This window comes from Chenopodium album, chromosome 1 (assembly GCF_948465745.1).
Source record: "Chenopodium album chromosome 1, dcCheAlbu1.1, whole genome shotgun sequence".
Taxonomy (NCBI): Eukaryota; Viridiplantae; Streptophyta; class Magnoliopsida; order Caryophyllales; family Amaranthaceae; genus Chenopodium; species Chenopodium album.
In genome coordinates this window covers 38,961,120-38,987,333 of record NC_137834.1, presented here as the reverse complement: position 1 = coordinate 38,987,333, position 26,214 = coordinate 38,961,120, and the positions used below count along the sequence as shown (strand labels likewise).

At 40.5% G+C, this 26,214-nt stretch overlaps 2 non-coding genes across 2 annotated transcripts; one reads left to right on the top strand and one right to left on the bottom strand.

Moving 5' to 3' along the window:
* Positions 1-5,068: 5,068 nt before the first annotated feature.
* Positions 5,069-5,175, bottom strand: LOC145564607 (small nucleolar RNA R71). Its single transcript, XR_014094867.1, has one exon. It is a non-coding gene; the product is annotated as a small nucleolar RNA R71 (small nucleolar RNA).
* Positions 5,176-16,390: 11,215 nt separating this feature from the next.
* Positions 16,391-16,497, top strand: LOC145565151 (small nucleolar RNA R71). The gene has a single exon (XR_014094976.1). It is a non-coding gene; the product is annotated as a small nucleolar RNA R71 (small nucleolar RNA).
* Positions 16,498-26,214: the final 9,717 nt, after the last annotated feature.

Below are 26,214 nucleotides of genomic sequence, written 5' to 3'. Positions count from 1 at the left end.
TGGTCGTGTCCTCTTAATGTTCGTAGTTGCTCCATGAAAAACCCGGAAAACGCTCTAAATGTGCAATTTCCTACAAAACTCAAGCAAACCTACAAAAAAACTAGAAAACACCAATTAGTAATAAAAGTGGCTCTAAAGAGCCAAAAACACTACTAATTATGACCAAGGGACGGGGGTAAAACACTATATAAATTGGACATATCAGTAACTAGCCTTTCTTCCCTTAGATTAGAAATTCTAGGTTTTAGTGTTGAATTAATAGGTACGAATCATGTTAGGGTTAGATTGATTTGTTGATTTTCATTCTTGATATGTATGTCAGAATTTCGTGTACAATTAAGGTGATTTTGGGTGTTTGAATCATATTTTTCATGCTTGAATTTTCTTACAATCAATCCCTAATAGGTGTATGATATTTGGTTATGATTATATTAGGTTTTGTGATGATTTTTGGGTACTTAAAATCTGATTATGTAATATGATTATGTGCGTATAAGACTATAGTTTCTGCAATGGTTATTGGTTGTGAATGAGCCATGAATTCAATGATTTTATTTTATATTATTGTATAGGATTGTTTTACGATCGATTTGATATATTATGGGTAAAATTCGGAGGGTTTAAGGCCTCCAAATGACTGATTTTGTGAGACAAGTTGTGCTGCCAACGTGAATGAGGACGTGATATTAGATAGAGACTATGAGCATGTAAATATCTTATTTTTGTGACCAATTGAATATATATTCAATATTATCATGTAAGGATTATGTAGGAGTTTTTATCTTAGTCAAAATATGTGTGTTTGAGGCAAAATTCTCGCTTTTATATGCAAGTACTTTCGAATTAGTGTGTTGTAATGACAGCTTGTGTTTCACATGTTCCTAGGCTTTGAGTTAATTATTTGTGTTGATTTTATTGCCTAAATTAAATTAGTATCATGTTAGGCTATCATCTAATTCATTTTGTCATGATTCTAAGCAAGTTTGATTTGTTTGAATGGCCTATAACTAAGTATAGGAACTGCTGCCATCCACAGTGAAAGGAGTGTGATTAGAGAGTTTTCAAGATGTGTTTTGCCAAATTTCTAAGCCTAAATGCATGATTAACATGACATATTGTGTTTTTAGAGTGTGTACTAAAATAGGCTAAGCATAGTTTCATGTTTAAGGTGGGTTTTTGGGTGATTTGGTATGATTGGTACTGCTGTATATTAGTGTAGGGACTGCTGTAAATATGATTTTATTTTGGCATGTTCTCTCTTGAATTTTAAGTCTGAAATTGTGTTATATGATGCCTAATGAGTGTACGTATATGCCCTAATTTTTATTTCGTATTTGAAGCATATTTGGTTGGGTTTTTAGATGATTATTGGACTTGTATGTTGTTGTCCTGTTATAATTGTTTTATGAAATGATAGTTTGGATTTTTGGTTTAATTAAATGATATTATGTAATTATTATTGTAAGTATTATATATTATTTGAAATTATATTTTTAATAGGTGATGAGTGAATTTTTGGGTATTATAAACCCCTAAAGTGAAATATTTCGATGTGTGTTTGAATATGTAGGGGTTGTAATTGTATTGTCGACGTCGTAATGCTTTAGAGAAGGATAAAACTTTCTTTAGCATCACTTCACCAAGAGTTGTGAATGCACTTAATTGTTGAATTTCGATAATTAATTATATTCCCAAACTCAGACGATACCTTTTGTGATTTATTATGTTGAAGTGCGTTTTGAATTGAAGTTTCAATTGAATTTAAGAAATATGATTTTCTTATGCTTTTTGAATTGAGTGTAAGACCATGTTTGGCTTCTCTGCAGATTTCTGAGTGAAATATATTATATTAAGTGATTTTTGAATTGTGTGTGGGGCCATAGTCGGGTGTGAGGCCGAGTTGCTTCCCGATGGTTAATGAACATGCTAACTACATGGATTGCGAGTCTTAGGTAAGTGATGCGTGAATTTTTAAGTATTATAAACTCCTGAAGTAAAATATTTTGATGTGTTTGAATATGTGTGGGTTGTAATTGTATTGTCGACGTCGTAATGCTTTAGAGAAGGAGAACACTGTCGTTAGCATTACTTCGCCAAGAGTTGTGAATGCACTTAATTGTTGAACTCCGATAATTAATTATGTTCCCAAACTCAGATGATACCTTTGTGATTTATTAAGTTGAAGTGCGTTTTGAAATGGAGTTTCAATTGAATTTAAGAAATATGATTTTCTTATGCAGTTTGAATTAAGTGTAAGACCATTTTTGGCTTCTCTGCAGATTTCTGAGTGAAATATATTATATTAAGTATTTTAAGTGATTTTTGAATTGTGTGTGGGGCCATAGTCGGGTGTGAGGTCGAGTTGCTTCCCGATGGTTAATGAACATGCTAACTACATGGATTGCGAGTCTTAGGTAAGTGATGCGTGAATTTTTAAGTATTTTAAACCCCTGAAGTAAAATATTTTAATGTGTTTGAATATGTGTGGGTTGTAATTGTATTGTCGACGTCGTAATGCTTTAGAGAAGGATAACACTGTCTTTAGCATTACTTCGCCAAGAGTTGTGAATGCACTTAATTGTTGAACTCCGATAATTAATTATGGTCCCAAACTCAGACGATACCTTTGTGATTTATTAAGTTGAAGTGTGTTTTGAAATGGAGTTTCAATTGAATTTAAGAAATATGATTTTCTTATTGATGTGTCTATTTTATATAGTATTTTACCCCCGTCCCTTGGTCATAATTAGTAGTGTTTTTGGCTCTTTAGAGCCACATTTATTACTAATTGGTGTTTTCTAGTGTTTTCGTAGATTTGGTTGACTTTTGCAGGAATTTATGCTTTTGGAGTATTTTCCCGAGATATTTTAGAGCAATCACGAACATTAGAGAAGCACGACCAGATTCTATAGCCCAGGGCCGGTTAGAGCCATCGAACCGGTGATTAAGGGCTCGGTATAGGTGATACCGGGGCATTTCGACCGAGTATTCAAGACCGGAAGAGGAAATCAAGATTGGCCCGAAGAGTTGGCCGGAGCCCAATCGTAGTCCAAATAGTGGCCCAAATGAGCCGCCCGGCCAAAAAGGCTGGTGCCCGGAAGCGCGCCCGGCCGGGCGGGAGAAGCTTTGGCTGGCGCCCGGTGACGCGCCCGGCCGGGCTCGAGATTAGTTGTAGGGCTAAAAAGGCGCGCCCGATCGGGCGGTGCCTCGCCCGATCGGGCGCGTGTATTTCTTAGGAGACGTTTAACGTAGTTTTAATTTGTTTTAATTTAGGATTTTGTACGGAGTATAAATACTCCTCCGTAATACAAATTTAGGATCTCTTCTTCTTCTTTTTACTCTTTCTTGACTCTCTCTTAATTATTCTCCTAGATTTCTTTTCCCTTAAACCTTTGTTCTTAATTCTACTCTTAATTCCATATTTATTTTGGTAACTATTTCTCTTCTCTTAATCTTAGTTATTTACTTTATTCTTTTTATCATGTCTTGCTTTATTACTTTGATTAATTTAGATTTAATTATGTGTGAGTAGTTTTATTTCTAGGGATTATGGGGATCCATAAATAATATGAAGGGGTAATTTATTGTTGTTAATTATCAATGCTAGATTAGTTTCCTGTTGATTGATTTAATGCTCTGTGACTAGATTAGGCCTATCTTTTATGCATGAGTTTGACAATATTGATTCAAGATTCGAGAGATGAGAATTGATGTTTAGGTCTAGTTTCAATAGGCAGATTAATTTATAAATGGTTAAGTCGAGATTCGAGAGATGAGATTTAATACCGGTAAATTAATTGTGTGATTGTAATACGTAGCGAAAGCCCTTTACAATCTGGTTAATTGATGCATTGATGATTGACTATTATTGATTATTGGTATTGCATGATAATTTCTTATTGAATTGTTTTAACATTTTACAATTGCGGCTTGTAAAAGTATAGCAATATTAAATTGATGAATCGAGGAGATGTTAATTTGATATTAAAGGCTATTTTCAATAAGAACATAGATCTAGTAAATTGCGAGAGCCTGTTAGATCTATGTTGGTTAATAAATTGCGAGAGCCTGTTAATCGTGTTATTTATGCAATGTCTATGATTGATTACTATGTTTTACCCTGGAGTATTATTTATTGGTGAACCTATACCCTAGATCCTTTCATATATTGTTTTCTCTCTATTCTCAATCTTAGTAGTTTAGTTTCTTATTCGAATATAAATATTGGTTACTTAGATAATTTAGATTATATTAATTAATTAGGAGTAAAAAGACTTGTTTCCCTGTGGAGATCGACCCTACTTCCCTATCTACTTTAGTTAGAGGATTTAGGTATTACTTTTGATTAGGGGATATGACTTTACCCTGTAAAAATTTGGCGTCGTTGCCGGGGAAACGGTTTTATTTTTATTTCTGATTGTTTTTATAGTCTAGATTATTTCCCTTTTTGTCTCAGAGAGCGTTAGTTCTCTGAGACAAATCTCATATTTGCTTCTAGTTTTTGTTTATGCCCAGGTGTTCCACATCAGGTTACATCCCATTCGATCCTGAGATCGAACGTTCCTTCCATAGACAGAAAAATCTCTACAAGCAAATCCTGGCGGATTCTGGTGATAATAACAATAATCACCGAAATCCTCCAACTGGTTCTAGCGATTCAGAGACATCATCAGACGCAGAATCAGAGATGACGGCTCCAAAGAAGCTTAGTGATTATTCACAACCAAAGCTTACGGATTTTCCACATCTCACCCCTACTCCGGCTCTTGATGGGGTTCAATTTGAGATTAAACCTCAATTTATAACGATGATAGAGAGGAAGCAATTCAGTGGAGCCAAGGGTGAAGACCCGAATCTTCACATTGCCGACTATTGTCAATATTGCAACACCATCAGGCAAGCCGGGGTCACTCAAGACCAAATCAGGGAGATTCTCTTTCCCTTCTCTTTAACTGGAAAAGCTAAATTGTGGTTTAATGGCTTAAATAGAACTACACTTGGTATAACTGACTGGGAAACTCTTGTTTTGAATTTCTATAACAAGTATTATCCTGCAGAGAGAACAGCAGTACTCCGGAGTGCGATCCATAACTTTGCCCAAGAAGCCGATGAATCTTTAAATGAGGCTTGGGAGAGGTTCAAGGACTTACAAAGAGAATGCCCTCACCATAATTTAGCGCAATGGCAGTTAATCCAAGCCTTTTATAACGGCATTGGAAATTCCTCTAGAATAATTTTAGACTCTGCAGCTAGTGGGAGATTTATGAATCTTAATGTTGATGATGAAGGTCAGGTTATTGAAGACATGGCGATACACAATTCCCAATATGGGAATCCTAGAGGATTTGCTAACAAGGGGAAGCATAGTGTCGACTCTGTATCCTTTTTGCAAGCTCAACTGACCTCTATTTGCCAAAAATTAGATAATCTGAGCACTGCTAATGTAGCTAATGTTTCTGCGATTAATAATAATTCTAATGAGGCTTTCTGTGAAAATTGTGGTATTGTAGGTCATTGGGAGCAAGATTGCAGGAGTTCCGTGGAGCAAGTTAATGCCTTCCAAGCTTATAGGCAGAATAACCCATACTCCAACACCTACAATCATGGGTATCGGAATCATCCGTACCTTTACTACCGGAGCACTAATGTTCAAAATCCACCACCACAAGAACCACAGGCGCCACAGCAGCAGAAATACTATCATCCCAATGCTAGCCAGAAGAACCAACCACAACAACCCTCCTCATCTTCCGACCCTTCTCTGGCGAAAATTAGAGCAATGTTGGTTAATATGCAAAAGCACATGGAGAGTAGAGATGCGACAATTGATCAAATTCTAGCGCATAATAAAATTGTAGATAATCAAATTGCGCAACTCTCCGCTACTCTACAAGCCCACCAACATGGAGCTCTGCCGGTGCAGCCAACCCGACCTACGAATCAAGCATTTGCAATTACTCTAAGGAGTGGTTCAAACTATGAAGGGCCCTCTATGCCCAGAGTTGATGAACCTATTTTATTAAATAATGCTAATCTTGATTCCGTTAAACCAAACAATGTAGTTGATAGCCCTGCAGGGCTAAAGGATAGTACTAACATATCCAATTCTACATTGCAGGGTACAACTCTAGAGAAGGTGGCTACTCCAGACAAGAGTAATAATGCTCCAAAACCAATTATCAAACTTCCATTCCCCAATCGTCAATTGAAGACAAACTTGGATAAGCAGTTTGGTAAGTTCCTGGAGGTGGTAAAAGATTTGAAGGTAACAGTTTCCTTTACTGAATTGATCACACAAATCCCCTCGTATGCAAAATTTATGAAAGAAATATTGACGAGAAAAAGGTCTATTAGTGAGGTAGAGACGGTAGCTTTCACTGCAGAATGTAGTGTCGTACTTCAAAATAAGTCTCCACCTAAATTAAATGATCCGGGTAGTTTTTCTATCCCTTGTCATATTGGCAATCTCTTGATTGATAATGCATTATGTGATTTGGGTGCTAGTGTTAGCGTCATGCCATTATCTGTGTGTTCTAAGTTGAATATGAGTAAATTAAAAGCTACCAATATAACTCTACAAATGGCCGACCGTTCTTTCAAATACCCCTTAGGTGTTTTAGAGGATGTCCCCGTTAGAGTAGGTAAATTTTATATACCTGTAGATTTTGTTGTTCTTGATATGGCTGAGGATATGCAAACCCCAATTATTTTGGGTAGACCATTCCTTAACACTGCAGGAGCAGTCATAGATGTAAGAAGTGGTAAGTTAACACTTTCAGTAGGGGATGATAAAGTTGTTTTTAATCTGAATAATGCCCCTAAAAGCTCCATGACTAAGGAGAAATGTTTCAGTGTTAATGTGGTTGAAGATTATTCTAACATGCCCCAAGCTCTTGAAAAAGATCCCTTGGAGGCGGTATCTTGTGTTGCATCCTTTTCAGATGAGATAGACAAATGGCAGAAGGAAGTCGATGCAATAGAAAGAGAACTCTACAATGTTGGTCTTGGTTTCGAGGATGAACAGGTGGAACCGATCGAGCAAGTTGTGCGAATCGAGCCTACGGTAAGTGTTCCGCCAGATCGAGTTGCAAGTGTTGAACATAATGACAATTTGAAGCAACCTTCGATCGAAGAAGGATTTTTAGTGTGTAGCATTGAAGATCCACCATTCCAAGTCAAAGAGGATCCACCAGATAAGGTGATTTGGCGTCCCACAGGGTATGTTAGGAAGCCCCATCGCAGCCTAAACATTGCTAGACCGGGTGAGAAACCACCCGATCAAGCGTTAGGCCAAGGGTCCTAGATACTGTACTTAGTAAGAAGGTCGTGCGGGACCTAGATAAACCAGCGCTTTACGGGAGCCAACCCGTATTTTTAATGCTTTTTAGACTAGTCTTTATTTACTTTTTCCTTATGAGAGGAGAGATGAGGGAATTTAATGAATCTTATGAGTGTTTGTACAGGTTTGAAGAAAAGAGTTAGCCAAATTTTGGAGATTAAGAAGAAGAATGATAATTAGACGATTTAGCCTCGGGCCCGATCGGGCGAAGCTCGCCCGACCGGGCGCGAGAGCAAGGTTTAAAAATAGAGTAATTTCGCCTGACCGGGCGAGTGGCGCCCGATCGGGCGCGAAACTTGTCTTTTACGGACTTAATTGTCCGCCCGATCGGGCAAGCCTCGGCCGATCGGGCGCGAGAAGGGCGTAATTTTAGAGATACAGATCGCCCGATCGGGCGAAGGGCGCCCGACCGAGCGCGAGAGTTGGAAGAAATCGAATCGTTAGATCGCCTGACCGGGCGCGAAAGTATACGAATTTTGGGTACATTAGATCGCCCGACCGGGCGCGAGAATCAGCATGCAAAATACCCCAGATTGCCCGACCGGGCGCGAGTGGCGTCCGCGTCATTTTCTTCCTCTCTTCCTTCATTTCTTCTTACTTTCATAACTTCCCCTCTCTAGAACTCAAATTCTCTCTACCTTCTCTCTAAGATTTCTCCTCCATTCCTTACCCAAATTCAAAACTCTTTACATATTTGTGATCCTCTCTTCATCCTCTACACTTTCATATAAAAAATATTCAGTTTTAATTCAATAAATTTTTTAACCCATTTCTTAAACATGGCTTCAAAGAGGGCTAGGTCCATTTTTGGTAGAAGCTCCAGTTCGAGGGAGGAATACGACCCGGACTTGCAACTCCCGTACTGGCCGACGATCCGGATTGTGAGCCGAGAGCAAAAGGAACGGCTAGAGCATTTAATCGGTCGTGAGGTAATTCCTTCTCGGTGGTTACACCGCCCTAACCTAGAATCATTTGGTTTATATGATTTTGTTAAACGATTTTTGAATGACATTGGCATGAGAAAATTTGTTGACATGCACTATCCTACATACCGAGAACTTACTTGTGAATTCCTGTCCACTTTTCATGTTGTTAGTAGTAGAAATGGGCCAAATTTATTTTTCAGGTTAAATGATAGAAATATTAGTTTAACTTTAGTAGAATTTTGTAAAATTTTTGAATTAAATTCTGAATTATCTCACCAGTGGCATGCGGACTATAAAATGGGTGATTTATATTATGCTTTGACTAGTTTGCCTACCCCCGACCCCCAACATGCTAGTACCAAACCTATTCACCACCTACCCTGTCCCAAAAATCTAGCAAAGATTTGCGGGTTTGTAATTTTTAGGTAGGGCCGAGCCCCATAACGCTCAATCTAACGAACTAGCTGGCATAGGACATTATGTGTACGGGTACGGAAAATTGAACATAGGTAGGTTTATAGTTCACCATTTGAGTAGGCATGCCACAACCAGCACCACTTCCAAGACCCCTATCCGTTTAGGTGGCCTTATCACTCGAATAGCGGTGAAAAAGGTCGATTTTGTAGTAGACGGACCCCACCAGCTGACCAACTGTGGACCAGATACCTACATGAATGCTAGGTATTTTGAGGATGTGGGGTGGGTTAGACCGGATAGCGAGCGGACACCCTTTTGGTGTATTCGGACTGGGAGCGAGCAACCTTTACCCATTTTTCCCTTACCCAGTCCTGACTTGACCGCCTTTCCCCCAGGGCAACCTTCTTACACTTATGATGTTTTAGTTGCCAACGCTAGGGGGCAGGCACCACCACCACCAGTTCCACCACCCCAGCCTCAGCCCGAGGTGGCTTTCTCTCCACCTCGTATGTCCCACTCCGTCCCTCATGTTGACTCTGACCCAGTTTGGGATCTTCAAAGTATAGGTCAGGCCCTAGGACATATCGAGCATGCCCATACTGACCTTAGGAGGATGGTAGGCTCCCTAGACAAGAGGTTAGGGTACCTAGAGAGGAACCAGGGTAGAGCCCTCTACCCTATGTACGATGATTATGCTCGTCGGGGCAACATTCCCGACGACGCTATTCACCCTGACTGGTTTCAGCCTCCACCCCAGGGATACGATAGGGATCCCACTGCCCATGGTATTTACACTGACTATTCTTCTTTCTTCGGGTACGGCCAGGACATTCCTTTCGGGGGACCGGCGGGGGGAGGGAGTTTTCACGCTGATTATTTTGGTGGTAGCTATTCTGGAGCAGGTGGTGCAGGTGGCAGTGGAGGTGCGGGTTTCGGCTCGATGGATGAGGATGATCAGGACTAGCTATGCTGGGCTAAATAACATGATTAACAGGCTCTCGCAATTTATTAATCAACATAGATCTAACAGGCTCTCGCAATTTACTAGATCTAAGTCCTTATTGAAAATAGCCTTTAATATCAAATTAACATCTGCTCGATTCATCAATTTAATATTGCTATACTTTTACAAGCCGCAATTGTAAAACATTAAAACAGTCCAATAAGAAATCATCACGCAATACCAACAATCAATAGTAGCCAATCATCAATGCAACAATTAACCGGATTGTAAAGGGCTCTCACTACATATTACAATCACACAATTAATTTACCAGTATTAAATCTCATCTCTCGAATCTTGACTTAACCATTTATAAATTAACTTGCCTATTGAAACTAGACCTAAACATTAATTCTCATCTCTCGATTCTTGAATCAATATTGTCAAACTCATGCGTAAAAGATAGGCCTAATCTAGTCACAGAGCATTAAATCAATCAATAGGAAATTAATCTAGCATTGATAATCAACAACAATAATTTACCCCTTCATATTATTTATTAGATCCCCATAAACCCTAGAAATTAAACTACTCACACATATTAAAAACTAAACTAATCAAAGTAATAAAATAAATCATGGTGAAAGAAATAAAATAAATAACTAAGATTAAGGGAAGAGAAATCGTTACCAAAATAAATCTGGAATTAATGAAAGAATTAAGAACAAAGGTTTAGAGAGAGATAACTAAGTAGAGAGAGAAAGTCTAAGAAAGAGGGTAAGTAATTATTCCGTACAAAACGTATATATACTTCTCTTAAAACAAGAATTAAACTAAGCTTAATCAAGCTCTAGGAAAAACACGCGCCCGATCGGGCGAAGGGCCGCCCGATCGGGCCCGCCTTTTTTACAATGCCCATTCTAATGTGCCGCGTCCGATCGGGCCTACGCTCACCCGATCGGGCGCGCCTCATCCTTGAGAGTGCCTTGCGCGCATCCGCCCGATCGGGCGCGGTCTTCTTCTTCAAGGCTTGGACTTCGATTGGGCTAGATTTCTCGGCCCAATCCATATTTCCTCTCGGGTCTCGAATACATGGTCCAAATGCCTCGTGATCCAAATTACCGAGCCCTTAGTCACCGGCTCTCACCGATCTTGGGCTCCAAAAGTGGTCGTGTCCTTCTAGCTTCCGTAGTCGATCCAATAAGGCCCGGGAAAATGCTCCAAGAGTGCAATTTCCTGTAAAATATAACTAAAACTACGAAAACACTAGAACACACAAATTAGTAATAAAAGTGGCCCGAAAGGGCCAAAAACACTACTAATAATGACCACGGGACGGGGGTAAAACACTATATAAAATAGACATATCAAACTCCCCCAAACCAAACCTTTGCTTGTCCCTAAGCAAAGAGCTCATCAATGAACATATAAAACATACTTCACCCCAATAAACATATCAAAAGCCAACGATTCAAGGTAAAATTAAATGAACATGCTTCAACATCAATCAATCTTATTCATCTAATCACTCTTCCTCCCCAACAATTGTCAAATAAAACAAACCACAAGAGCATATAGAATTCAAGACTAGTGCTCACACACTCAACTCTCATTTATGTGGTGAGTAAAGAATGTACTCGATCTCTCTCCACCCAACCCCTTTAATGTGAACAATGCCCTCCCAACTCACACTCTCGTGTGTATAAAAAACATTGAACGCTCATCCTACTAGTCGACTCGAAATATGCCAAGTCATAACTTGCATTGAAAAACAACACTTTCATATTTACATAACTTCTATGCACAAGGTCGGAAGGTCTTTTAAGCTTGTAATGTAAGGATAGGGTAAAGGTAGGATAAATTCGAGATTATGTGAGAGAAAAGCTATGCTAAAAGGGAGCCAAATCCTAATAAACCCATGATCAAAAATAATGATCATACACATCTCCAACATAACCAACTCCAACAACAATCCATCAAATATACTCCAAACAAAATAAACCATCCCAACACTTACAATTTCACTCATAAAAATATGATAGTGTAGAACTTTGAGTGAAAAACAAACTTTGAACTCATTCTTTTTTTCTTTTTTTCTTTCTTTTTTTTTTATTAACCTTCACTTAGAACATTTGAACATCAAAAATTTTTCTTTTGCGCTTTTTTTTTCTTTTCAACTCATATTGGAAATTTCAACTTTGAAACACAACATCAATATTTTCCAATCAAATATCAAAGAACAATAACTCTTCTTTTATTCCCACATTGTGTAAATAATATGCACACCACAACTCCCTCACCTCACCAACTAATAGCTCCCCCAATCCAAGCTTGGGACTAGTAACCAATGGGGCTCATATAGGCTTGTAATGTGGCTAAATAAACAATAAAAGGGCACAAGCAACAACATGGGTAACAAAAAGGGAACAAATGTATCTAATACTCTGAAGGCTACCTAAAAGAATGAACGCCTTCGTCCTCCTCATGTGCATAATAATAAGTCATGAAACACTACTCATAGTTCCAAATCAATACTCAAATTCATTGACATACCGGGAATTATGGAACTATCACACATTTCCTAACCAAATCAACTAGTCAAGCACTATATTCACAAGTAGTTGGGCAAAATTGACGCATGTTTAGGAATCCAAACAATTAAACTTCAAATCATGACCAACAAATCCACAATGCTCATCATCAAATACCAATAATCAAAACAAATTTTCTCAAGTATGGGGCACAGGGAAGTATGATTTACAATTCATTGGAACGTATTTTTGAATTTTTTTTTTTATTTTTCAATTTTTTTTGTATTTTTCATATATAAGAAAGCAATAAAAACCTACACTAGGAAAGCAAATAAAAACTATACTAGAAAGCAAATAAAGAGAGAAAAGGAAGAGAATTTCCAAGTGAAAGAACACCCCCCCAAGCCAAATCAAGCAATGCCCTCATTGACTTGGGAGAGTAGCCTACTCCTCATCCTCATCCATCCTAGAATAACCCCCGCCGTGGCTAGAACCGGCTCCTCCATGGCTAGAGCCACCACCACCATACCCCGAACCACCGGCATAGTAGTTAGGGTCTACATTCCCAACCATACCCCCATATCCGTGGACCGAAGAGTAGTCCACGTAAGTACCATATGCACCGGGGTGAGAATACCCTCCTTGGGGGTATTGGAACCAATCGGGAGTAAGTGAATCGGGAGGAATAGCCCCCCGACGGGCATAATCATCATACATGGGGTAAAGGCCCCTCCCTAGGTTCCTTTCTATAAGACCAACCCGCCCATCTAGGGTGCTTAACCTAGAGTCTAGGTTTTGCATCATACCCTCAACCCTCCCTTGCCCCGTCTCAATGCGGTCTAATTGGCTCCTAAAAGCCGAAAAGTCATATGGGGCATTGGGGTCGACATTGTAATCGACCGAGGAAGTGAGCATGCCATAGGTGAAGGGTGGGGGTGGTTGGTAGTGTGGTGAGTGGTGAATGGGGGATTGGTGGGGTTGTGGTGAGGGGTGAGGTGGTTGAACCTCACCTTGACCATTTATCTCGAAAGTATAAGAGGGCTTCCCCCTCTCAAATTTAGTCAAGGCGGGGTTGGGTAAGGTAAAGGCTTGGTCCCTCCTACCCGATTGTCGGTGGACAATCCACCAAGTATCACTCCCCACCGGTTGTACCCAGTTCAAACTCCCTAAATAGGGTAGGTCCATTAGGTTCGATCCCACAACTTTCCTATGGCCATCGGGGTTCCAACCTAAGTGTTTCCTTGCAATATGGGTCACTAACCCCCCAAAGTAAATAGGTGCTCTAGACCTACTAGCTTCGGCCGCATTGGCCGCCCTTTGGAAATGATTGGCTATCCTATGGGGTACGTTCAATTTTTCAGCATTAGGAATTATATAGGATGCCAATAGTTCCAATTCATCTCTCCGAACATTTGCCGGTTCATGCCTCCCAAAAATAGTGAGGCCGACAAATCTTTGCCAAAGCTTTGGGACGGGATGTTGAATCCACGTCCCTTTGGCATCTTGGACATTCACTAAATCCTCCCCAGTTAACCTCTTATAGACCACGGCGGTGTGGTCTTGAGAGGGCTCAATAGGTTTATCCGATTTTAAATCAAACAACTTTCCAAATTCTTTTAGAGTTAGTCTCACATCGTTGTTTAATAATCGGAATTGTACATGAGTGATTAGTGCATTCATTTTAATAACATTAAAACTTGAGATAAATTCCAATGTTAAATAATCATAAGTATCATGGCACATTTGAAAAAAACCACTCATGTCTATGCCCTTGAACAATTTTTCCACGTATTTATCGAGACCTAGCCTAACTAATGTAGGATGATGAATGAAACGGGTAGAAATTACCTGACGATCAATGAGGTTGACCATCCTAACCCGTTGCTCCTCCGAGGTGATTACAACCTCCTCCCATCCCGGAATTTGAAGGTCCGGGTTGGTTGTTGGTTGTGGTGCACTTGAGCTCTCACCCCTTTGATTCCTTGAACGCTTGGAGGCCATTTTCTTGTAAAAATAGTGGAAAATTGAGGTTTCTCTCTCTTAGGGTTTGAGAAAAGTTGAGAGAAAATTGGGGAAAATTAGTATAGATTGTAGAGGAGGATGAGGGGAGATGGAATATGTAAGAATTTTTTAATTTGGATGGAAGAATTGGAGGAGATCTTGGATTGAAGTGTAAGTTGAAGGTTTGAAAATGGAGGTTTTAGAGAGAGAAAGTGAAATGAAGAAGATGAAATAAGGAGAAAGTGAGGAAAGAAAGAAGAGAAAAGAAAATAAAAGGGGGACGGGCTGTAGGCGCGCCCGATCGGGCGAGCCTCGCCCGATCGGGCGAAGGTTTGAAATTCCAGAACTCAAGTTGCGCGCCCGATCGGGCGAGCTCCACCCGATCGGGCGCGAACGCGAACAAAATTTTCGCCCTTTGCTCGCCCGATCGGGCGAGCTTCGCCCGACATATCTTTTCCTTTCACTCGATTTTCCAAAAAAAAAAAAAAAAATAAGGAAAAAGGATTGGGCGAAAATGCTGCTGAATTCTGGGTAGCTTGCGCGCCCGATCGGGCCCGAGAGACCCTTTTTCTCCGATTTCTTTTCTTCTTCAAAATTTTTTTCTAAGTCTTATTACCTGTCAAATTCATACCTGTACAACAACACTTAAAACTGGTGAAATATCACTCTCCTCGCCTCTCTAAAAAAAAAAAAATAAGGAAAAAGGAAAAACTAGTATAGAAAGCATGAAATACGGGTTGCCTCCCGCAAAGCGCTGGTTTATCTAGGTCCCGCACGACCTTCTTACCAAGTACAATTCCTAGGACCCTTGGCCTAACGCTTGATCGGGTGGTTTCTCACCCGGTCTAGCGATGTTTAGGCTGCGATGCGGCTTCCTGACATAACCTGTGGGACGCCAAGTCGCCTTATCTGGTGGATCCTCCTTGACTTGGACTGGGGGATCTTCAATGCTACGCACTAAAAACCCTTCTTCGATCGAATGTTGCTTCAAATTGTCATTGCGTTCAGCACTTGCAACTCGATCTGGCGGAACACTTACCGTAGGCTCGATTCGCACAACTTGCTCGATCGGTTCCACTTGTTCGTCCTCGAAACCAAGACCAACATTGTAGAGTGCTCTTTCTATTGCATCGACTTCCTTCTGCCATTTGTCTACCTCATCTGAAAAGGATGCAACACAAGATACCGCCTCCAAGGGATCTTTTTCAAGAGCTTGGGGCTTGTTAGAATAATTTACAACCACATTAACACTGAAACATTTCTCCTCAGTCATGGAGCTTTTGGGGGCATTATTCAGATTAAAAACCACTTTATCGTCCCCTACTGATAGTGTTAGCTTACCACTTCTTACATCTATGACTGCTCCTGCAGTGTTAAGGAATGGTCTACCCAAAATAATTGGGGTTTGCATATCCTCAGTCATATCAAGAACAACAAAATCCACAGGTATATAAAATTTACCTACTCTAACGGGGACATCCTCTAAAATACCTAAGGGGTATTTGAAAGAACGGTCGGCCATTTGTAGAGTTATATTGGTAGCTTTTAACTTACCCATATTCAACTTAGAACATACAGATAATGGCATGACGCTAACACTAGCACCCAAATCACATAATGCATTATCAATCAAGAGATTGCCAATATGACAAGGGATAGAAAAACTACCCGGATCTTTTAATTTAAATGGAGACTTATTTTGAAGTACGGCACTGCACTCTACAGTGAAAGCTACTGTCTCTACCTCACTAATAGACCTTTTTCTCGTCAAAATTTCTTTCATAAATTTTGCATATGAGGGGATTTGTGTGATCAATTCAGTAAAGGGTTATTCTGCCTATAAGCTTGAAAGGCATTAACTTGCTCCACGGAACTCCTGCAATCCTGCTCCCAATGACCTACAATACCACAATTTTCACAGAAAGCCTCATTAGAATTATTATTAATTGCAGAAACATTGGCTACATTAGCAGTGCTCAGATTATCTAGTTTTTGGAAAATAGAGGTCAGTTGAGCTTGCAAAAACGATACAGAGTCGACACTATGTTTCCCCTTGTTAGCAAATCCTCTGGGATTCCCATATTGGGAATTGTGTATCGCCATATCTTCAATAACCTGACCTGCATCATCAACATTAAGATTCATAAATCTCCCACTAGCTGCAGAGTCTAAAATTATTCTAGAAGAATTTCCAATGCCGTTATAAAAGGCTTGGATTAACTGCCATTGTGCTAAATTATGGTGAGGGCATTCTCTTTGTAAGTCCTTGAACCTCTCCCAAGCCTCATATAAAGACTCATCGGCTTCTTGGGCAAAGTTCTGAATCGCAATCCGTAGTACTGCTGTTCTCTCTGCAGGATAATACTTGTTATAGAAATTCAAAACAAGAGTTTCCCAGTCAGTTATACCAAGTGTAGTTCTATTTAAGCCATTAAACCACAATTTAGCTTTTCCAGTTAAAGAGAAGGGAAAGAGAATCTCCCTGATTTGGTCTTGAGTGACCCCGGCTTGCCTGATGGTGTTACAATATTGACAATAGTCGGCAATGTGAAGATTCGGGTCTTCGCCCTTTGCTCCACTGAATTGCTTCCTCTCTATCATCGTTATAAATTGAGTTTTAATTTCAAATTGAACCCCATCAAGAGCCGAAGTAGGGGTGAGATGTGGAAAATCCGTAAGCTTTGGTTATGAATAATCACTAAGCTTCTTTGGGGCCGCCATCTCTGATTCTGTGTCTGATGATGTCTCTGAATTGCTAGAATCAGTTGGAGGATCACGGTGATTATTGTTAGTATCACCAGAATCCGCCAGGATTTGCTTGTAGAAGTTTTTCTGTCTATGGAAGGAACGTTCGATCTCAGGATCGAAAGGGATGTAACCTGATCTAGAACACCTGGGCATAAACAAAAACTAGAAGCAAATATGAGATTTGTCTCAGAGAACTAACGTTCTCTGAGACAAAAGAGAAATAATCTAGACTACAAAAACAATCAAAAATAAAAATAAAACCGTTTCCCCGGCAACGGCGCCAAATTTTGACAGGGTAAAGTCGTATCCCCTAATCAAAAATAATTGCCTAAATCACTAACTAAGGTAGATAGGGAAGTAGGGTCGATCTCCACAGGGAAACAAGTCTTTTTATTCCTAATTAATTATTATAATCTAAATTATTTAAGTAACCAATATTTATAATTAAGTATGAGACTAAACTACAAAGAATAAGAGTAGGGAGAAAACGATATATAAAGGGATCTAGGGCATAGGTTCACCAATAAATAATACTCCAGGGTAAAACATAGTAATCAATCATTGACATTGCATAAATAACATGATTAACAGGCTCTCGCAATTTATTAATCAACATAGATCTAACAGGCTCTCGCAATTTACTAGATCTAAGTCCTTATTGAAAATAGCCTTTAATATCAAATTAAAATCTGCTCGATTCATCAATTTAATATTGCTATACTTTTACAAGCCGCAATTGTAAAACATTAAAACAATCCAATAAGAAATCATCATGCAATACCAACAATCAATAGTAGACAATCATCAATGCATCAATTAACCGGATTGTAAAGGGCTCTCGCTACGTATTACAATCACACAATTAATTTACCGGTATTAAATCTCATCTCTCGAATCTTGACTTAACCATTTATAAATTAACTTGCCTATTGAAACTAGACCTAAACATTAATTCTCATCTCTCGATTCTTGAATCAATATTGTCAAACTCATGCATAAAAGATAGGCCTAATCTAGTCACAGAGCATTAAATCAATCAATAGGAAATTAATCTAGCATTGATAATCAACAACAATAATTTACCCCTTCATATTATTTATTAGATCCCCATAAACCCTAGAAATTAAACTACTCACACATATTAAAAACTAAACTAATCAAAGTAATAAAATAAATCATGGTGAAAGAAATAAAATAAATAACTAAGATTAAGGGAAGAGAAATCGTTACCAAAATAAATCTGGAATTAATGAAAGAATTAAGAACAAAGGTTTAGAGAGAGATAACTAAGTAGAGAGAGAAAGTCTAAGAAAGAGGGTAAGTAATTATTCCGTACAAAACATATATATACTTCTCCTAAAACAAGAATTAAACTAAGCTTAATCAGGCTCTAGGAAAAACACGCGCCCGATCGGGCGAAGGGCCGCCCGATCGGGCCCGCCTTTTTTACAATGCCCATTCTAATGTGCCGTGCCCGATCGGGCGCGCCTCATCCTTGAGAGTGCCTTGCGCGCATCCGCCCGATCGGGCGCGGTCTTCTTCTTCAAGGCTTGGACTTCGATTGGGCTAGATTTCTCGGCCCAATCCATATTTCCTCTCGGGTCTCGAATACATGGTCCAAATGCCTCGTGATCCAAATTACCGAGCCCTTAGTCACCGGCTCTCACCGATCTTGGGCTCCAAAAGTGGTCGTGTCCTTCTAGCTTCCGTAGTCGATCCAATAAGGCCCGGGAAAATGCTCCAAGAGTGCAATTTCCTGTAAAATATAACTAAAACTACGAAAACACTAGAACACACAAATTAGTAATAAAAGTGGCCCGAAAGGGCCAAAAACACTACTAATAATGACCACGGGACGGGGGTAAAACACTATATAAAATAGACATATCACTGGGCTAGTTCCCGAGCCAATGAGGACATTGTCTGATTCTAGCTTGGGGGAGATTTTTGTTTTGTAGATTTCTTTTTCTCTTTTCTTTTATTTTTGGTGTGTTTTCTTAGGGTAGTTTTTTCTGCTTTCTAGGTTAGTTTTATAGCTTTCTTATATATATAAAAATACAAAAAAATTGAAAAATAAAAAAATATTCAAAAATACGTTCCAATGAATTGTAAATTATGCTTCCCTATGCCCCTTACTTGAGAAAAATTGTTTTGATTCCTGGTATTTGATGATAAGCATTATGGATTAGTTGATCATGATTTGATGTTTGATTGCCTTGAAACCTTTACATACGTCAATTTTGTCCAACTACTTGTGAATATAGTGCTTGACTAGTTGATTTGGTAAGGAATGTGTGATAGTTCCATAGTTCCTGGTATGTCAATGAATTTGAGTATTGCACACTACAAGAAAATAACCTTTTCGTAGCGATTATTTTTACCTTGTCAGGTGGGAGGTAATTCCTTCACGGTGGTTACACCGCCCTACTCTTGAATCTTATGGTTTGTATGATTTTGTTAAACGATTTTTGAATGATATAGGAATGAGAAAATTCGTTGACATGCACTATCCTACATACCGTGAATTAACATGTGAATTTTTGTCTTCTTTGAAATTTGTAAATAGTAGAAATGGACCGAACTTATTTTTTAGGTTGAACAATAGGAATATTAGTTTGACTTATGTTGAATTTTGCAAATTATTTGAATTGAACTCTGAATTACCTTTTCAATGGCATGCTGATTATAAAATGGGTGATATTTATCATTCTTTAACTGGTTTACCGACCCCCGACCCCCAACATGCTAGTACGAAACCTATCCATCACCATATCCCAAAAATCTGGTAAAGATTTGCAGGTTTGTGTTTTCTTGGTAGGAACGAGCCTCATAACGCCCAAACCAATGAAATAGCTGTTATTGGACACTATGTGTATGGGTTTGGTAAACTGAACATAGGTAGATACATCATCCACCACCTGAGTAGACATGCCACGGCCAGTACCTAATCTCGTACCCCTATTCGTATAGGAGGACTTATCACTAGGATAGCAGTTAAAAAGGCCGGTTTTGTTGAGAGTGGCCCCCACCAGATGACTAACTATGGACCGGATACCTATATGACTGCTAGGTATTTTGAGGAGTTGGGTTGGGTACGACTGGATAGTGAGCAAACCCCCCACTAGTGCATTAGGACTGGGACCGAGCAGCCATTGCCCATCTTTTCCCTACCTAGTCCTAACTTGACCGCCTTTCCCCCCGGGCAAGCGTTCTACACGTACGACCTTTTAGTTGCCCATGCTAGGGGGAAAGCACCACTAGTACCACCACCAGTTCCACCACCCCAGCCTGAGCCCGAGGTAGCGCTTTCACCACCTCGCATGTCTCACTTTGTCCCCCATGTTGACTATGACCCAGTTTGGGACCTTCAGAGTATAGGTCAGGCTTTAGGCCGTATTGAGCATTCCCACTGTTAACTCGAATGAACAATACAAGAGGGGGGGTGAATTGTATTGTAGAGGAACTAGGGTAATTTTTGCGAAATTCTTAAAGGAACTTAAACAAAAACTTTAAAGTGCAAGAGAGATTTTACGTGGAAAACTTCTTAGCCCTAATCAAGAAGAAAAACCACGACCACAAGGGATTTTCAACTCAACTCTTAATAATAATAGGGCAAACAACCTATTACAAATTAAGACTATAAACTCAAGTTCCTCAATGAACTTAAGTTCCCCCTTAACTGATCCCTCAATCAGTTAAGCTCTCGAATCTCTCTCTTTCTCCTTGCTTCACTCAAAGCAATTACACACTCTAGAGTTTACCCAAACTCTACCCCCAATACAACTCAAGAAAAAACCCCTAAGATGCTAAGTACAAGGACACTCAAGGACTTAAGTGGATTTTTGACTCTTTTCGAAAAACTAAGAATTGTAATGCTCAAGTGTACTTTTTAAAACAGAAAACTGATCCTATTTATATAAGAGGAAACCAGTTGAAACCTTACGTTTACCTTAACTCCCACTACACCACAACTTCCATGAAATAAGGAAGTGCAGTTCGTGGATGCTTGGGCAGCAAGCTGAAGCGCACAAAAGGAAGTGGTTCCTTTATTTTCTCAACTTCCTTGACTAAGTAAAAAGCCGTTTTTCAAAAAATAATTTTACCAAGTCAGATTTTCCAAAAGATTAGGATAAAATAAAAACAGAAAATCTTTTAAATAAATAAGATATTTTACACCTAAAAAATAGTTTTCAGAAATAAGATTAAATCTTGTTTAAAACAAGGAAAATAAAATCTTTAAAACTTGAAATTAAATCCACTTAAATTCTATCAATTTGCCACGTACTTAACATATATACAAGAAGCCTAAAATAAATAATAAAGATACAATAGACTCCTTGGAACACAATGAAGCTTCGACTCTGGAGCTTCAGTTCCTCACTAAAGGAACTTGGCTACTGATTGTCTTCTATGCTTGTCCACAGCTCATCCTTTAGACTTGTTCCATGCTCCATTCTAACTCTAGAACTTCGTTGCATATAAAACCTGTCAAGTACATCAAAGCTAATAGACAAAAGTTAAAGCCCTTATGGTCTGCTTAGGTTCCTTGAGTCATCATCAAAACTTAAGATCAACACCCACACTGGCCTTAGGAGGATGATAGGATCCATTGGCCATAGCTTAGGGTGCCTTGAGAGGAACCAGGGTAGAGCTCTCTATCCTATGTATGATGATTATGCTCGTCTGGGCAACATTCCCGATGATGCCATTTACCCTGACTGGTTTCAGCCTCCACCTCAGGGATACGATTGGGATCCCAGTGTCCATGGTATTTATACTGACTATTCTGCTTTCCATGGGTACGGCCAGGACATTCCTTTCGGGGGACCGGCGGGGGGGAGTTTTCATGCTGATTATTTTGGTGGTAGCTCTTCTGGTGCAGGTGGCAGCGGAGGTGGAGGATTTGGTTCCATGGATAAGGACGATGAGGACTAGCCATGTTGGGCTAGTTCCTGAGCCAATGAGGACATTGTCTGATTCTGGCTTAGGGGAGATTTTGGATTTGGTATCTTTCTTTTTCTCTTTTCTTTTGTTTTTGGTGTGTTTTCTTAGTTTAGATTTATTGCTTTCTAGGTTAGATTTATTGCTTTCTTATATGAAAAATACAAAAAAAAAATTGAAAAATAAAAAAAATTGAAAAATACGTTCCAATGAATTATAAATCATGCTTCCTTGTGCCCTATAGTTGGAAAATATTGTTTTTATTCTTGGTATATGATGATAAGTATTGTGGATTTGTTGATCATGATTTGAAGTTTGATTGCTTAGATGTCCTAACATGCGTCAATTTTGTCCAACTACTTGTGAATATAGTGCTTGACTAGTTGATTTGATTAGGAATGTGTGTTAGTTCCTGGTTTGTCAAAGAATTTGAGTATTGGTTTGCAACTATTAGTAATATTTATATGATTAATTATTCTGCACATTGAGGAGGATGAAGGCATTTGTTCTTTTAGGTAGCCTCCAGATATTGTAGATACATTTGTTCCCTTCTTGCTACCCATGTTGTTGCCTTGACCTTTTTGTTGTTTATTAGCCACATTTCAAGCCTATTTTGCCCCATTGGTTACTAGTCCCAAGCTTGGCTATTAGTGAGTGAGGTGAGGGAGTTTGTAGTGTGCTTATTATTTGCACAACTTGGGTGGGACTTTGAGAAGTTGTTTTGTTGTTATTCATGTTTATTTTTGATGAGTTTGAGAGTTATATTTTCTTGAAAAATTAAGCATGATGTTATGAAAAATAAAGAGAAGTTCAAGAAAAAAAAAATGTGAAAAAATAAGTGAGCTTCAATAGAAAAAAAAAAGAGGAAAAAAATGTTCGAATGTTCTAGTTGGAGGTTGATCAAAGGAAAATAATTTTGAACCTCAATGAAAAATTCAAGTTTGAAAATAAAGTTTGTTTATTCAGTCTACTTCTTCATTATTATATTTTATGAGTGATATGTAAGTGTTGGGATTGTTTATATTGTTTGGAGTATATTTGGGTGATGTTAGAGTTGGTTATGTAGGAGATATATGATCATTAGTTATTTTGATCATGGGTTTTGTTTAGGGTATTTTTACCCTAGACACGTGGACCAGTGAGAGGTCGCCACGTGTCAAGCTTAGGATGGCCCATGTGGCTCAACATCCTCTTGACACTTGGCGCCCTCAGATATGCCTCTGAAATGGCGGCCTTCAAGGGCCCAAATCCCTAGGAGCGTCGTAAAACGGCGCAGCCCACTAAAATCTAGGTCAAATGACCTAGTTAGGGGCACATTCTCCAACGACCCTATAAATAGGGAGATATTCCCACATTTTGGGGACAGATTGAATCATTTATTACACCTTTATTCTCTTACATCAGAGAAAGACCTGAGCTTGGAATCCGAGCAGATACCCACCTAAACTTGCGTTCTCCTTATTCCGTTTCAAGTTACTAACTTGACCGTCGGAGGCGGAGCTCCAACCACCCGGAGTCTCCGTTATTTTGCAGGTACAGCTCAGCCGGATCAGACTTCGTGACGTAACTCTCCCGAGGGACAAAAACACCCAAAACATTTGGCGCCGTCTGTGGGGAGAGTACCTCGAAGATGGTTCAAGAGTCTGTACCACCCCCTAACCATCTGGACGATGACCCAGAAGTTTTACAGACCAGGAGGATGAGGATCCTCAGCTCGAAACCTTTACAGCCGAGGATGGCTCGCTCAGAATCAAGAGCATCCGGCCCAGAGATATTCTGGAGCGGGGTGCCTCCCAGGCGGGTCCGAGCAGACCCACTGGGCAGCCGGAAGGGGAAACCCAAACGGCCGCTGGATCAGCCCCTGTCACCCGAGACGAACTCATGAGATTCATGACAAGTTTCAAGGGTGAAATTAAGGAGCTGATCACCAAAAGCCGGGCTGGCCCAAGTAAAGGTCAGTCGGCGAAGAAGTCTCCTCCAGAAAAGGGGAAGTCAGTCAGAGACCGTCAGCCTACTCCTCATCCAAAGGAGAAGGCAGCCGGGACCATTGATTGGTCAAAAATTCTCCTTCCTGGGAAGAACACCAATAACACTCGCCGGACTCAACAGCCGGTGAGAAGTAAAAAATCAACTCTTGATGCCCGGGAGATCATTAACCGGAAAAGAAACCAATCACTGTCTGAGTCGGCTTCAACGTCGAAATTTCCAGACAGCTTCAACAATATTTCTCCAGGGAGTGCACCCTCCTTGCATGAGAGCCAGACAGGCGGTAATACGGTCCATTCTGGCCCTCACATGATTGGAGCAATACCGTATGTGCCTACTCAGGCTTCCGGACAGTATCCACCTCACTTCATGCAGCCGGCCTTCTTTGGAGGTCAGGCGGCATATCCAAATGTCCAGCCATTGGACTGGCAGCTTCGTCTGCTGCGCCTGGGTGAACAGCCTTCTGCGTTCACCCGGGAGATAACCGAGGCGGCCCAGCCGGCCAAGGTTAAGAATGTGTTGGTTGGTACCTATGATGGTACCACCAACCCGGAAGACCACCTTATGGCTTACACCAACCTCATGTATCTGCAGGGGTTGGATAATGCCACTTGGTGTCGATGTTTCCCGGCTACATTGAAGGGCATTGCCCAACAATGGTTTGGTAATCTGCCAGCCGGGTCCATCGATAGCTTCAGGAAGCTAGCCTTCCTATTTGCTTCTAACTTTTCAATGAACATCCCTGCTAAGAAAACAAGCCTTGATTTGAGCACTGTTAAGCAGGGAGAGAGAGAAGGGTTGCGCTCATATGTCAGGCGGTTCAATCTGATCAGAATTCAGATTCAGGGACTGTCTGATGAGGTAGCTTTTACAGACTTTTTCAAAGGTCTGAGAGACGGGTCGACCTTTAAGTTCGACCTAGTCAGAAAAGGGCCTTTCACCCTACAGGAGGCCCTGAGGGAGGCGGAAAGCTACATTCAAGCTACCGACCTCTGCTCGCCTGGTAGCCAGTCGGACTCTAAAAAGTCCGACAAGCAGAAAGACAATCGGCCTGCTCAGCCGGCTAAAAAGAAAGAAGAGAGCAAAAAGAGAAAAGAAATCTGGCCGGTTAGTGATTCTGACCAGCCGTCTCAGAAGAAGAAGAAAGAGTTTAAACCGTACGTCCCCAAGTACGAGTTTAACAAGGACTGCAATTCCATCCTCATGGAAATTAAGGACCGGCTGTCCCTAGAGAAGCCGAATCCAATGAAAAGTTCCATTCAATCAAGGAACAAAAATAAATTTTGCCAATACCATGAGGAAGTTGGCCATGACACCAACGACTGTTTCAGCCTTCAAAGGGCGTTGGACCGTCTGGCTGACAAAGGAATGTTGAAGTCCTATATTTCTAAGTCCCCAGCCGGGGCAAAGAAGAAGAATAAGGGTCAGTCCTCTAAGACTACCCCCCAGCCTGCTAGTAGCTCGGATACCGACAAGGAGCCGGTCTACACAATAGCAGGCGGGTTTTCCTGTGGTGGCCCTACCATCCGGGGCACCAAGAGCCATCTTCGAAAGATGGACAAGGATGATGATGAGCAGTCGTCTGCAAGCACCTCTTTCCCAGACGTCTTGATCACTGAGAAGGACAGGGGCAGCGTCCGCCGTCCGCATGATGACCCGGTCGTCATTGAATGTAAGGTTGTCAACCAACTGGTTGGAAGAATCCTTATTGACACCGGCAGCTCATCAGACATCATCAGCCTCCGGTGCTTGCAAAAGCTGAAATACAATGTCAGCAGCATGCATCCGGTCACCCACCCCTTGGTTGGTTTTGGGGGTGGGATGGTCTACCCAGCGAGAAGAATTGACTTACCCATCCGGCTGGGAGAGAAGGGTCAAGGACGACACATTGTCGTCAGATTCTTGGTCGTTGAGGAGTTGACCGCCTACAACATTATCCTTGGCAGGCCAACCCTCAACGTAGCCAAGGCAGTAATCATCCCATCTCTCATGCTCATCAAGTATGAGAGGGATGATGGCACTGTTGGTTCCCTGAATGGGGATCAGAAGACGGCTCGAGAGTGCTATCTTTCAACCGTCAGAGATACTGTAACCCCAGGCGGCCAAGAACCAATAGACCTTGACAATGTCAAGGATGCTGACCCAGCGCCTGCCCCACCAGCCGCCGGAAAGAAAAGAAAGGCACCTATGCTGGTGGAGGTGAAGAAGAAGAAAAAATAGCAATCACTGACCGGTGAACGGTCAGATGAGCTCCGTCCCTAACCGGCTGGTGAACATATTGACATACCTCTGGACGATAGCCGTCCGGAGCGTACTGTGAAGGTTGGGACGGTTGCCTTTGCTAAGTTAGGTGCAGACTTGCACCTACTGCTGAAAGAATTC